Genomic DNA, 14,828 nt, shown 5'->3' with positions numbered 1-14,828 from the left:
AATGTCAACTCAACAGTGGAGCGACGTTTATGGCTATGGCATAAACTTCACTCAAGAAAGGTTTTCCGTTTGCGATGGGTATTTTTCTTCCTTTTTTTGTGTGTGGCCATTTAATTAGCGCTCTCGACTGCTCGCTGAATCTCAACTGCAGTTGCGCTCTGAAGCGTAACATTCTTGTGATCGCAGCTAAGAGTTTCACAGCAGAAACACTCGATGCGCGTTCTTCCATTGAAAATTGCAAACCAGCGAAATTGCATTGGTTTGCGAGCAGCCAATAAAAATAGTAATAAAAACTTGCGGCGCATATACGTAGCACCTTGAGCCAGACCGGCTCTATGAAGCGCGCTTAGTTTGTCCGGTCATGCAAAATGTGGGAAGCCATGGCGGATAGCGTTCCGGTGTACAAAGTTTAAGGTCTCCAAATGAGTCGAAGATCCCAGATTATCATCTAGATTTAACCTAATAAACATCTTCATATTTCCACCGTAACATTTGTCAGAATGAGATAAAAAGGTTGGTTACATGTCGCATTTTCACAGAGGTTGCTCATAGTAGAACATTTTTTTATTGGATAGCGCTGGTAGCTTAGAACAGGTTGGCATCAATTTCTGTATAAACGCTGTATGCAGGAATGAGTAAATGGTATGAAAAAGACACGCGGAATTAGCGACATAGTTAAGTAAGTGGTTATGCATTAGGCTACCATGGCAGCTGAACAGCTTCGAATTGTTCATAGCCGGGTGACATTTTCATGTGACAAACAACTTGATCCGAATGCAACATCACGGTAATGCGAGCTCTCCAATCGAGTGGCCTTGAACCACCGTCACATTAGGTTTTTCGGGGTACACTCCTAAGTGCTGACATGATCACACTTGACATGACAATATGTACTAATTCGTGTTGCCAAATAGTGTGAAGCGGAGCTCTTATATCCTTAAAATAAAAGTCTTCTACCACGCCGACGCCTTCCTCAAAGCGCAGCCAGGCGCAGCTCTCCGCGCGCGGCTGTCCCCGAACGGTGGCGCCGCGGCGGTGGCGACGGGAAGTAGGCGCCTCCCGCCAGTTTCGGGCGACGTAGCAGGCCGCACCTAGTGCGCTTCCATCGAGCGGCCGTGGTATAGTGTGTGAAAGTCGATTTGTATCGCCTATGTTTGGCAGCAACTCTTTCACAAACAAGATATTTTGGTTTCAAAGTCACAATTTTAGCTTTGCTTTTTAGTAGTTGCTCGTTTATATTACATCCTTTCTATCACTTAATATAAGGTCATGTTAATTGTAGACTGAACGCAAGCAATTTAAGGCAAAGCAATGCAGGAAAAAAGAAACTAAAACAAGATTACATAATTCTGAATTTTATTCTCTAGTTAAGCGAGCGGAAGTTTTGCTGTATAAAAAGCAACAATGTTGATATCTCGTTTTCGTTTTTTGCCTTTTTATTGTTCTATTTGTTTCTCTTCATTGTACTGCTGGAAGGCTATTGGATGTGCACTCCTCGAAAACATTCATGAGACTTGCGATGTAGCCGGAGGGGTGCTGCTCTTCCACTTGTGTTTTTTGCAGACACCTCGCCTGCACGTCTGTCATTTATGATTGAAAGAAAAAGGTAATCAACAGCGGTTGGAAGAGGATCGTTGTTATGAAAAGCGTAAATGATAAAACAGGTATGCCTGTCGGAGTGGGAAAAATAATATGTTTAGCGATATTACAGTTGGATGCAGCACAAGTAATTAACCAGATTATGAGATACATGAGGGTTATTCCATTGGCCAAAAAGTTTGCAGCAGGTTCGTGCAAACAATATCAGTAAAGAACCTCGAAATAAACATTTGAAAGTTGCATTGTAGGCATTCGGATGGTTTTGGTTCTTTAGCTATTCTACTATACTAAGGGAATTGGAGATGTCATGAATTTTGATATTCTTCACTTTTTTAAGCCATCAATCCGACTACTACAGCGGAACTATGAGGTGTAAGAGAAGAGAATTTGTCATTCTGAAAACCTTCACTAAAATGTCAAAGCGCTGACTTTACTTTTGATTTGCTTTGATCAGTCGACACGAATTCAGGATGGTTTAGTGTGTTCAAGGGTGTTTCTTAGTGCTCAGGAGTCTTACTTCTAACACTAATCCTGAAACAGTAAATACAAGCCAATAACGCTGCAGTATCAAGCTTTGTGAGCTTGTGGTGGTTAACTGTGCTGCATACATTTTTCTCTAAGGTGTTTAGCACAATTTAGGAAACAATATATTAGTGTTTTCACTATGGCTTCGATATTTCCATAAACGCCCCGCCGTGGTGATGCTATGCCACTCGACTACTGTGCCCAAGGATGTGGAATTCGATGCTGGTTGAAATGCGCTGCGGCTGGTTTTCGATGAAAGCAAAAAGAAAGGTGCCCATGTGCTATGTTAGATAACCCCGTGCTGTCATGTTAAAGGCCATTAAAGAATCCTAGCCGGTTCAAAGTTTCGGAGCCCTCCACTACGATGCCTCTCATAGCCTGAGTCGCTTTGGTGCGTTAAACCCCACTAGCAAAACCTACTTCCACATCCACAAAGTTAATTTTCAGCGAAATGGTACTGCTGACTGTAAGCTAACAATAGAGACACTGCGTCATGCTTTCGCCCGAAAATAAATAACACAAAATGGGTATGAAAGATAATTAAATGTTTTGCTGATATTTTGAACAAGCATCTAATCGCACAACAAGAAGGAGGGTTCAAGTATTCTTGGCTTATAATGTTTAGGCGCTGGCCTATCTATATCCGTTAAGAATTTTGCACTGTTTAGAGCACACTAAGATTCGATTATTCAGGCACAGAGCATCTCTTGTATCCAGTTTTTGTTAAGTTTTAAAGAAATGTGCCGAGAAAACGCGCCCTACTTATGCAGGTCAGTTTTCTGTGCAGTTTACACCGCTGAAGTTTTGTTTCTTCAGACGCAGAGGAAAATAAAAAGGAATGTTTTTTTACTCATATTTATTTATGTGCTGATCAAAAATTTAAAAGTTTAAAATCTGCTTCTGATGATGTACAAATTCGAATTTCTACGGCGTAACCTTTTTTTCGTGGTCTTGAATAGCAGCTTTGTGCCCCATGCAATAAAGAGTGGAATTTATTGACTCCTGAAATTCTAAGCTAGTTGTAACTTGAAACATCGGTGTTGCAGATCAAGCCTGTTTTAGAAAATATGAACGAAGTATGATGCACAAATAAATGTGCACTTTTGTAAAAGCTGAGGAGTTAGTTATCCGCTCTTCATTCTCCTCGCTACTCGCGAACCCGAGTTTCTGTCGTCCAAAGGCGTGGCGTAGAGTATTCATTAAATAAATACAATCACGTCCGAGCATAGCATAGCTTACGAAAATATTTTGCTCACCTTTCCAGGACTGCATTTTATTCCATCTGGCAAGTCGAATTCAAAGCATTGCTTTATACCCAATTCATCATCACTCCAACAGCAATTAATTAGGCACTGTTCATGTTTCTCAGAGTGCTTCTGTAAAAATGAAACGTCAATTCGATGAACCCAACTCAGAGAAGGTTATTCGGAACCGATTTTAGCCATAGAATATAGCCTGTGAAATGCTTCCTTCCTCCAATAATACTAATGATACCCTCGTAAAGCGAACACGTGATAGCCAAGAGGTTTTTAATAAAAATACAGCACCAGGTAACACAGTTATACAGTATCTTCGTTCTAAGAAAACAAAAATAAAATATACTCTTTAGAGATGAATATAAATTGTGGCCCTTTCAGCATTTCAGACTGACAAGAAGTGTGTGTGCTTGCGCATTTCATTGCGTTTCACTTCGGGTTCGGTTCAGTGCTGAGGTTTAAAGGCAGAGAGTCAGCAAAAGATAAGCAGCACAGTTAATTGAGGACCTTAGCGGTTGCGCGCAATAAAATTGTCAACCTGCTCGACGGAACTTAAGAGGCAGTGTGACATCAGTGTATTCAGAATCCATTTTGCATGACGAACATTTTGATATGATGATCACATGCATTGCGTACCACCATCTGGTACTTGAGCTGCGGCAAATTCAAAGTGTTGCGCTTTAATCACTGAAAAGTACGTGTCCGCGCCGCCGTGGATTCAAAACCAGGGCTCAGCCGTAAAGGCCTGCCTACTGTACTTCTGAAGCGAAAAGCTTCACTAGGCTAGCCAACGCCGAGTCTTCAAGTGTGCTCCGTCGTTATAGAAAGCCACCGCTACGCATGCGCAAACCCCGTGACGTCACAGGAGAGGCGCAAATGTTTGGAGCCGCCGCTGCCGCCGCAACCGCCTCGGGGCTCCGTCGGTTACCTTTAGCGCTCTGAGAGGAACGTAGGAGGCATTTGATATAAAAGACGATACTGAAGTGACGGCTTGGAATTTGGCTGACCGGCAGCAATTAAACGCGAGACGTAGGGCTCAACAAACTGCTGAAACACCGGAAGAGCGGGAGACTCGCCTTTCTACACGGCTACAGAGGGATGCTGAACGTCGTTTGACTACATCAAGAAGAAAAACTAGCGAAGATACCAAACAGTCGTCGCGCAGAAAAGAACAACGGAATGAAAGGCTTCGAGAGAAACGAGTGGTGGAGACCCCTGAGCATCGCCGAAGCTTTTCGCTTCAGATATCCATTCTTAACAAAGCTAAGCCACCGAATTTTTTTTGTGCGTCTAAGTGATTTCAGAAAAGCACAAAAATCCTTAATGGCCTTAGACAGAGAGTGTGCTGAACAAAAGCACTTAAAAAACAATATGTTGTACTTAAGTAAATCGGGAATCCTAATGGTCATAATAGACACCATGCATATTTTGTTTGCCAATATTAAAGACCGGACAAATTATTGCTTTTAGCCCTAAGAGGTAATGATTCAGAATGATAGATGCCTGGGCTTGTTGGCACATGATTGAAAAAGGAAACAAAAAATGTAGCATACCAAGACGAGGACGGAGAAAGAAGACACACAGAGTGCTAACTTCCAACTAATATATGCTCCAGAAAAGAAGGATACCGCTGCCTATCACATGCGCCTTAAGAACATGCGCTAGCAAAACGTATCAGCAAGATACGAAAGCTGCTTTAGTAAAAACGCTGTAGAAGGCCTATAATACAACCATCTTATAATAGTGCAATCCATTCAGCTTCAATTATTTCAAGAGTTTACCGGTTTATGTGCACATTTAAAACAAAGCTTTTTTGAGAAGGAGAAGGCATTTGTGAACGTGGCAATGGCCCAACAAACCCTTCCCGCTCATATTACTAACACTCCGCCCATGCTCACGAAGCCTATCATTGAGGCATCGGCCCGTTTGACCGATATATTGGTGACCATAGGAGCAATGTGTGTCATAAACTATTACTGGATACAAATAATAATTTTTTCTTTCTGTTTTTTTTTTTGCGTAGCCGAACAAATTTTTTTACTTCTGATGATGATTTATTGCATAGAAGAACCAATTTATTCTTGGCCAAAAACATTAATTGTGGTTTGGCTTGGGTTGAACCTAGTTTACGAAAGCCTCTTTTGCCTGCTACATTATTCCGCTATCACGCCCTATTAGTGTACGGTGCAACATTATTGGGGACACTTAAGGTCATCCTTTAAGGGTATGACGCGAGAGTGTAAGCTACCAGCCCACATAACCGCTTCAACCAAGCTGTATGGACGAGCCTGCGTGCCATAGGGGCAACGAGAATACAAACCGTTCTGGCAAGCTAGATATCAGCCTACAATACATAGAGTTCTTTACACTAACTAGAGGGAAAGCCGAGGGCGCTGCACTTCAGCCACCATGGGCGCGCCAAGAATCATGGGCCGGTGTGCTACTTGTTGCGGGACAGTCGGTTTTTCTCGGGTACGTGGAGTGGCGTTACTGCGATGTTTCTTTTTCGTCATCATCATCATCTACATAGACCGCGAAAGCCATAGTAGCAAAGGCGCTAAAGCAGACGACGCCAATAAATGGTTTCTGTTTTCCGAAATGCCACTAAAAACTTCTTTCAGTGATTGCACAACCATAAATATTTTTGTAACGTTTTTTTATTTCAAAGTTTGCCTATTAAGTGCGAAATATTGGTATTTGTGCTGCTCAAAACTAAGCCAATAGGAGAAAGGACCATCGCTTATATTGGATAAATCTCACACTGGCATTCTGTTTCTCTCTCTTTTTGTAATTTAGTCACAATATTCAATCTTAGGGCATTATTTACGGTAGAACAACGTTTATCTTTGCATTAGTTTTGGCCAAAAGTTGTAGTTCTGCACTCGGTAGCTCACCGGCCCATGATGCTTTGAGCGCCCATGGTGGCTGAACTGGCTGTCTGGAAACTCCATGTAAACTCCCATAGATGGCAGCACAGCTTTCCCTCTAGGTAAGAGTAAGAAACTCTATGCTACAGTATGAAAGGATCGACCTGAGTTGGCAGCTCCAGCTTGTGGCTTAGAGGTAACGTGAATTCAAGTGTCATGGCAGGCTGATTCCGCCGAGGCGAAGCGTAACCGCCGCGGATCAAGCGCAAGAGCGAAAGAGGAGCTAAATTCGTCGGGTTGCTACGGCAACAGCGAGCATCTGTTCAGCGCGGCGGCGGCTCAAGGTCAAGCGGCGTAAAGTCCCTTGATCGGCGCGGGGCGCGACAGGCCCCGGACTACCGTGAAGAACGATTTTACCTAACGTAGCTAGCACTCGATCGGTGTGCAAAATTTTTATAATATGGGACAGCCTATGAATGTAATGGATGACGGCAACTTTATCCTTCTTAAGTGGCGCTTCTTAACTCACATCCGCTTTTCTCTGGGACACTTTCTCCTCAACATCTGCCATAGACACAAGATGGGAAGGGTACCCAGCACATTCCAGCCGCTTACATTTATGTGAGAAACTTTAGTGAATGAGGTACGGGCAATACTTGTTGAGAGAAATAAGAAATGACAGGCGAGCAAAGGAACGTTTCACACTGAATGTAAGTTGCAGCCTCCCAGACTTCCTGTAAATCGAGTCAGTTTTATCCGGAGCAGCATGCGTTGTGCCTTCTTCCCGCAGACGAAAAAAGAGGGTTTGCTACAATGCCGTCCGGTCGTTTCCTCAAAAAACGTGTGAAGCTGTGACCTCCACTCTCAACTGTCATACAAAAGTAAAAATGTCAAAGCTTAAAGCTGAAGCGACCAAACTGTGCCAAATATTGGACCTTGGGTCTGTCCTCAAAAAGAGTCCAGTATGTAAAATAGAATTCCTTCAGGTTTTCTTTAGTGCTAAGATCTATAAAACTGATATACCATTCCATGCTATTGTATCTGAGAAATGCACAAGGCAAAAATCGGTGGCCCTGTGGTTAAAAGAAAAGCTCGAGCTGCTTTTTGTTCACGATTTCTTCCTTGTCCGTAACTCTGAGCAAGTGTCGGATTTTGCCGTGTCACACGCGGAACAAGGTGTTCTTGCTTTTTTTTTTTTGTTGACTAAACACCTACATTACTACATTCCGCATGACGCTCTGTTATCCCTTTTTGAAGACAATATCAATCAGTACGGGCTGATGGGCTTTCGGAATGCTTCTGATAGTTCAGTGAATATTTTGAAGACTATATTATTTGATCTGACTTTTAGTATCATAGTATTGGATGGAAAATCATACTTTCAGAAACAAGGATCATCATCATCATAACCCTTAAAGGTCCCGTTCGGGACATTACATAAGGGGGGGAGGGGGTGGTACAGGGTTGTTTAGCAGTCATACAGGATCATAAATATAAAAGTAATATAGAAGTATAGAAAAATATGCATATATAAAGAAAATAACAAGATAAGATAAAAACACAAAATAGAAACAGCAGGTAAAATAAGGTGAAAAAAGACAAGAGTAACAAATTCAGATAACTCGTGGCAGAGTGGCAAAAATATCAAACAAATTCAAATAACAGCTATGGAAGTCGTGTATTGGGTCGTGCATAGACCCCATCCTAAGCGCTTCGTTTTAGCCAGGCTGGACAAGTATTTTTCTGTAATGATGACTTATACCAGTGTCATTAGGATTTATAGGCACGTTGACGACTATTTTTATAGTATTTAATAGAAATGACGATCCCTTTATAAATGACGCTTTGAATGCCCTCGCGCAGTTTCGCAAGCATTTCTAACCTCCAAAACTAACTTTGGAATAACTTGATACACTTGTTATGCAATTCCTGTTCAAACCGTATGGCATAAAACTATAGTTAGCTTTCAATTCATCACACTCGTAACTTGTGAAACGTGCCATTTCTCGCCTGTCATTTCTTCATTCTCTCAGAATGCTTGCCTGCCCTTCATGCATGAAAGTTTTTCACAACACTTTATTCGTCGGGAGTGCGCTGGGTACCCTTCCCATTTTCTTGTGTCTGTGGCAGAAGGCGTTGTGACGAAGGTATGCCAGATAAGAGCGGATGTCAGTCAAAAGGGTCCACGTAAGAGGAACAACGTTTCCGTGATACCTTATATTCATAGGCTGTTCCATAATCTGGAATTACTAGCGCAGCGATTGGGCATTACAATGGGTTTTTTCAGCTCTTATTAGGCTGATTCATCTATGCACTGAATATTTGTCTGAAGTAAAAAAGATGTTCGACAGCACAAAGAAACACAAACAAAAATTTGTTACTGGAATCCAAAATGTAGTATAGGAGATTCGTCTCTCCTATGATAAGCAATATATTGGTCAAACTGGCAAATGCCTCAATGATAGGCTTCGTGAGCATGGGAGGGATGTTAGTAACATGAGAGGGAAGGATTTTTGCGGTTCATTCCAACATTCTCAAATCTATTCCCTCTCTCAAAAATAGCTTTGTTTTAAAAGTGCACAATAACCGGTAAAGCACGTAATAGTTGAAGCTGAATGGATTACACATTTGAAAGCTGATTGTATCAGTAGCCCTTCTGTCGCATTGTTACCAAAAAGAGCTCTCTTATCTGGCTGTTACGTTTTGCTAGCGAATGTACCTAAGGCACATGATATAGGCGATGGTATATAAAACATTCTTCCTTTTTGGAATAAATGCTAGTTGGAAGTTAGCGCTGTACGTGTTCTGTTTAATAATAATAATAATAATAATAATAATTGGTTCAGAGGAAGGGAAAGGCGTAGTATCTGTCACACTTGCTATGTGGACACCTGAACCGCGCCCTAAGGGAAGGGAGAAAGGTGGGAATGAAAGTGGAAAGAGAGAAAGAGGAGCCGTAGTGGAGGGCTACGGAGTAATTTCGACCACCTGGGGATCTTTAACGTGCGCTGACATCGCACAGCACACGGACGCCACTTCGTTTCGCCTCCATCGAAACGCAGCCGCCGTGGTCTGGTTCGAACCCGGGAACTCCGGACAGTAGTCGGGCGTCTTACCACTGTACCACCCCGGCGGGGCTGTCCTGTTTCTCCGTCCCTGTTTTGGTGCGCTACATTTTTATTCCCTTCAGGTAATGTTTACTTAAATAAATAATCTACTCAGTCTTTTTAATATCTGCTAGCAATTTTTCCGTTGTGGTGAGCTCCTTTCTTCTCGGCGTATTTTCTTTAACATGTTGTGTAACAGCTAAAGACGCACAGATGCAAATAATAAATATTGTTACGTGGCTCAAAGAAAAGTAGTTTGTACAAAATTTGGAATATGCAGTAATCAGCAGAAAATCAAATTTCTTGACACGTATTGCAAGAGCGAAAAAAATAATAAAAATCAGTCCTTTTGTCTGTAGAAAAGCGACCACGGAGACATATCAATTATCTCACAAGTATCTAAGATTATCTAGTGATACACTGAACAGTAAAGTAGCATGCTTTGGAGGATATACCGCCGTTATCAAAACGTACAACATCTGGCTTGGCAGTAGGATCGCCAAGATACACAAATTTGCAGAACTGTCTTCTCGTCATATTTTGCCCAGGGTATACGTCGGTTGTGTAACAAGGCTGTTTTCTCACTGCTATGCATTCCTGAGATAGATTCCTGCAAAAAAACATGGCACTCAATTTTAAAACAGCTAGAAAGGTCTTGTAAATAATAATAATGGAAAGCAGGACACGTAGCATTATTCTCGTTCAGCCCGTGAAATAGTTTTATTCACCGAATAAAAGCCAAAACTGGCCAAGTTTACCGGCAAGACAACTTTCCTTCTATCCGGTAGAAAACAAAAAACGTCACACCCCAACACTCCCACTTTGATAGCTCTTGGTGCCTTTAAAATATAATGATGCGCTATTTGCGCCAATTTGCCAACAACTGCTCGTGAACAGTGCTTCCGCGCTGCCACCCTTTGCTTCTATTCGCAAACCTAGATCGCAACGCGCCACCCAATGACCATTTAATAATAGCGGATGAAAATCCTCACATCAACGCGTTCTTTCATTCAATAACACACCCACTTTAAAACGTCATCTCTGTGCTCGGCTATTTTACGGAGCTGTTATTCGAATGGAAAAAATAAACGAAACAACCACGCCGAAAGAGTTCCTCTGCGTTCTACTTTACATGGATTCTCGCAAAAATGCCCGCAAAAAGTATGTTATGATTTGCATATGTAAGATGATGACGTGCCGCAGAGTAGAGTTTTATTATATAGGACAGCACTAGCCAAACGATAACAGCAATTACGACCGCTTGTTCCAAATGTTTTACCTAAGTCGAATTCAATATTTTCGGCAATCGTCTACTTACCTTGTTTAATTATTTTTATCGATCCATGACCTTGTACAAAAACTCTGTTTCTGTTTGTAGGCGCGCTGTAATTTAAAACTGAACTTGACCTAAAGTTCATTGTAGGATATTGAGCTGCTTTGACGTTGTTGCAAATTATGGTTGCCTTCGAATATTTCGATGGGCTCGAACGCCTGAGAGCCTCTTGCTCAGCATGACCGCATGAGAATTCGAATGTGCGCGTAGCACCGACAAAGCGTAATAGAAGATAAGTAGACGAATAGCTGTTTACAGGAAGTCTTTAGTACATCATCACTGTATTATACTTCCATCATTTATTTTTGTTTTCTTTTCTCCATATTCCTGTACACATCCTAATCATTTTGCGCTGACTTCCTTTTAAATCACCGCTTGTATAGAACCTGCAAAAGGACGAGGTAAGACTGCATGGCAACTTTGTTATTCTATGATGTCTGCTGCTATTGAATTTACCGAACTCAACCAATAAAATATAAACAAATAGCAGTCCCTGAATGCAGACATTGAATCAGAACTCTAGAGATTAACGCCTTTAAATCTTTACAAACGCATATGCCACTTTTGCGCAAGATCATGGATAAAAAGTCGTTTACATCATTTTTCTGTTCCATGAATTCCATTGAATTTATAAAAACCCTCACGAAGCCTGCTTGCTGCGCAAAATGTCATGCTATTGATTGACGACCCGGCTGGATCCAACGCCTCATAATAAAAATTTAGTCATAATCTGGTGTGGGACTTCCAGACGTCTGGGCGTGATTACGCGAGATTACATCACGCGCAACCAGGTCAACTTTTCTCATTAAATACTTTCTTCACAATATATAAGGCTATAGCTGACTAAAGTGTATGCGCGGAGCCAGTTCGCTAAAAACTGTTTCTTAGCTATTTGGTTTTATGTTGGTTTATAAGGTCGTACTCTGAAGGTGTGCGCCGGAGCTAAATTTAAATTTATGAAGTATAAATTTGTTTATTTCTCAATGAAACAGTAATTGCGTGTCAGGGCTCATTTAACCGCTCTCCTTAGTCTGTACTTTTGTCCATTTGTTCTCTTTTCCCATTAAACATATAGAGTGGCTATACGCTCGTCTCGTAAATGGCATGCAGATATGAACCCGTCAGTTTGGGCATGCTCTATTTCATAGAGTAAAGAATTAGCGTTTAAGAGAAGAAAAATTATTAATAATATAACTCGTTATGTAAATAGTTTTCTGAAGTAAGCTAGCAGGAATGTGCAGTAATATTTGAATGGCTTAGCAATAAAAAATGCAGATCCAATCCGCATTACGCATGTAGGACTATCATTTGACGTATACACCATTTCATTCTAACTGGCTATGCCGTAAATATTCGTGCTGTGATAAAGTACCAACCATACTATGAGCGGAAGTATTGAAACAGATCACACCTTTATTTAGAAATAGCATTTTAGAATTACACGCTACAGTATAGAGCATGATGTAGTGTTAACCACGCATGTAAAAGCAGGTTAAATATTAGCTGATTTAAACACGAAGAATAGTGTTTACCTGTACACAACGCGTATTTGTTTTCTAGAGCAATTGGATAGTGTATATCGATTCTTTTCAGCGTGAAATGTGGACATTAGATATCCGTCTTGATCGCGACAGCTTTCCGCTCCTGGGTAGTCCGCGTACCCTTCAAGCTTCTCGCTTGTGCCATCGTGAAACGCTCCTAATCTGAAAAGCAAAGCACAGAGTCATACCTCGATCACACTTGCTTAGTGTGCGCCGCGGTTATGTCAGATGCCCATCTGAAAGCATTAAAAACCCAGACTTCATTTGCATACTTTGTCGTTAGCACCGAATTTCAGCATGCCCACAGGCGCGTGCTGAAGCAGCTACCTATCCAAAACCTATCCAAAAAGCATTAAACAGCCTGCAGCCAAGTGCGCTCTTTATAAAGTGTTTATTTAGGTTATTCAATACTCAAAAAAGGGTATCTGTTTCACTCTCGTCGTTTTAAACTAGCGAATATTCCGCTTATTTTAGTAAAGGGTTTTTTTGTGTAATAATTATGTCATTGAGGTGTTTTATCATTCCATCACACTTCGGTAGAGTGTTTTCGCCCAATCTTTGATATAATCAAGTCATATCTGTCGCAACTTTCTCAGTTTGTTGAGGTCAATGGCCGGACTTGTGATTTAATACAAACGAAATTCTGGAGTTCCTCAAAGGAGTATTCATGGCCTTCTTTTATTTATTATATTATACTTAAATGATATAGCTAATTTGATGGGCGAGCAAGTTCGTTCATTTATGCGGATGATACCAGTATGCTCTTTTCTTCTAATGACAGCATTCAATTGTTTGCGACAGCCAACTCAGTACCTAATAAGGTGCCGTTTGGACATAGCAAAACGGCTTAGTAACTAGTATTTCGAAACGAAACGCGATAATTTTCATCGCTAAGAGACGGTAGGCTCCACCGAATGTAACATTTAATTTCACTCATACAGAGATAGAAATCCTGAGGGAACTTACAAAGTTCGGAGCGAGCTTCACAGAACATATATCATTGTAGAGAGTTGACCATATATCAAGTAAGCTCGCTTCGATCAACGGCATTTTGTATAGCGACGGTAATTTCTCCCCTAAGAGCATCTTGTTCCTCCTGTATAGTTCTCTATTTGTCTCTCATCTACAATAGCGCATTCTGGTCTGGGCTACGACTACCCTAAATGACATTGTCATTAAGGAGCGATGAGGAAGTAGTGGGAGGACAGAAGTGTGCCACTTGAAAGAAATGGAAGTGCTGTGCTGAACGGGTGCAAGATCTCACTTCCCACTCCGGGCGTGAACCCGTCCCATGTGAAGTTTAATTCACCTCGTAACATCTTGGTGAAAGGGCTGGGTGCTTCATAATTAGAAGCGGATCAACTCAAGCCTTGTAGGAGTCGACGTTTTTCCGGCCTACTACCTCAAGTGCCCGATACGTCCCTGCAAGGAGAAGCCACACTTTCTCCTCGGCCCAGCAGTACGGGGCCGCATTAGCGATTACCCCGCTTATTAGCGGGAGCAGATGGGGATGGGCTGGATGAACGGCTCACCCGCAGTATTAATAAATAAGCATATAACGAAGCATTATTAGATAATATTAGTATTATTAGCATTACTAGATATATTACATACTCACAATATGACTATAATATTGCCACGTGCCTAGAGCCGCGCGATTGCCGTGCTTGGTGCCGACGACGACGAAGCGATTGTTCGCTCGAGAGGCGTGCTGGTGCTGGACTCTGTTATCGGAACTAGAAGCCGACCTTATTCTTGCGTCCTCGTCTACGTGTTTCTTCAAGGCTCCCTGTGGCTTGAGTCGGGACAATGGTGGAGGTGCCATCGATGATCCCTTGTCCTGCGGACGACCCGACGTGGCCGCCTTTCGTGAGCACTCCTGTTCATCGTGCAAGCCGGCGGAGGCCTTCCCTCTTGACGGAGAGACCCTAGCTTCCACCATAGCTATAACGACGCCGCCCGCCCGTACCACGACTGTCCCTTCCACCCCTTCGTCCTGTCTAATTCTTCAGACCCCACGTACCCTTAAGCCATTTCACGGTGAGAAGTTTGAAGACGCCGAGGACTGGCTAGCTCACTACAAAAGGATCGCGTTTAATGGATTTGATGACATTGCGAAAATGCGGAACGTCTACTTCTGCCTTGAACACGCTGCTCGGACGTGGTTCGAGAACCGCGAGGTCACATTCTCCACGTGGCCGGCCTTCCAAAGCCAGCTGCTCGGTACGTATGCCAACAGTGACCGCCAGGAGAACGCCGAGCTTGCGCTGACCTCTCGAGTTCAGCGTCCGAACGAAGGGGTCGCAATGTACGTTGAAGACGTCATGCGTCTCTGCCATCGCGCCGACCAGTCCATGAGTGAGGAGTCAAAGACCCGACCCGTCCATGAGTCAAAGACCAGCTTTTTTCTGGCCTCGTGAGGAACCCGCTCACCTCCGTCGAGGCGTTTCTGGCTGAAGCTGTGATTATGGAAAACTTGCTACAGCAGCGATGTAGTCAGTACGCTCGGCCACTGATTTCCATCTTCACACTACCGCCGACTGACCGCACCGACTACAATTCCGGGGCAGATCTGAGCTTCCTTCGCGACCTCATTCCCA

The 14,828-nt window shown here is 42.5% G+C and overlaps 1 long non-coding RNA gene across 1 annotated transcript; it reads right to left on the bottom strand.

Moving 5' to 3' along the window:
- Positions 1 to 1,429: 1,429 nt before the first annotated feature.
- Positions 1,430 to 9,943, bottom strand: LOC146175067 (uncharacterized). Its single transcript, XR_014701988.1, has 3 exons — positions 9,829 to 9,943; positions 3,381 to 3,500; positions 1,430 to 1,580 (listed from the first exon to the last, which is right to left on the bottom strand). It is a non-coding gene; the product is annotated as an uncharacterized LOC146175067 (long non-coding RNA).
- Positions 9,944 to 14,828: the final 4,885 nt, after the last annotated feature.

Source organism: Amblyomma maculatum, chromosome 11, assembly GCF_055883805.1.
Source record: "Amblyomma maculatum isolate TAMU_Amacu chromosome 11, ASM5588380v1, whole genome shotgun sequence".
Taxonomy (NCBI): Eukaryota; Metazoa; Arthropoda; class Arachnida; order Ixodida; family Ixodidae; genus Amblyomma; species Amblyomma maculatum.
The sequence above is the reverse complement of the archived record's forward strand: the minus strand, read 5'-3'. Positions and strand labels throughout refer to the sequence as shown.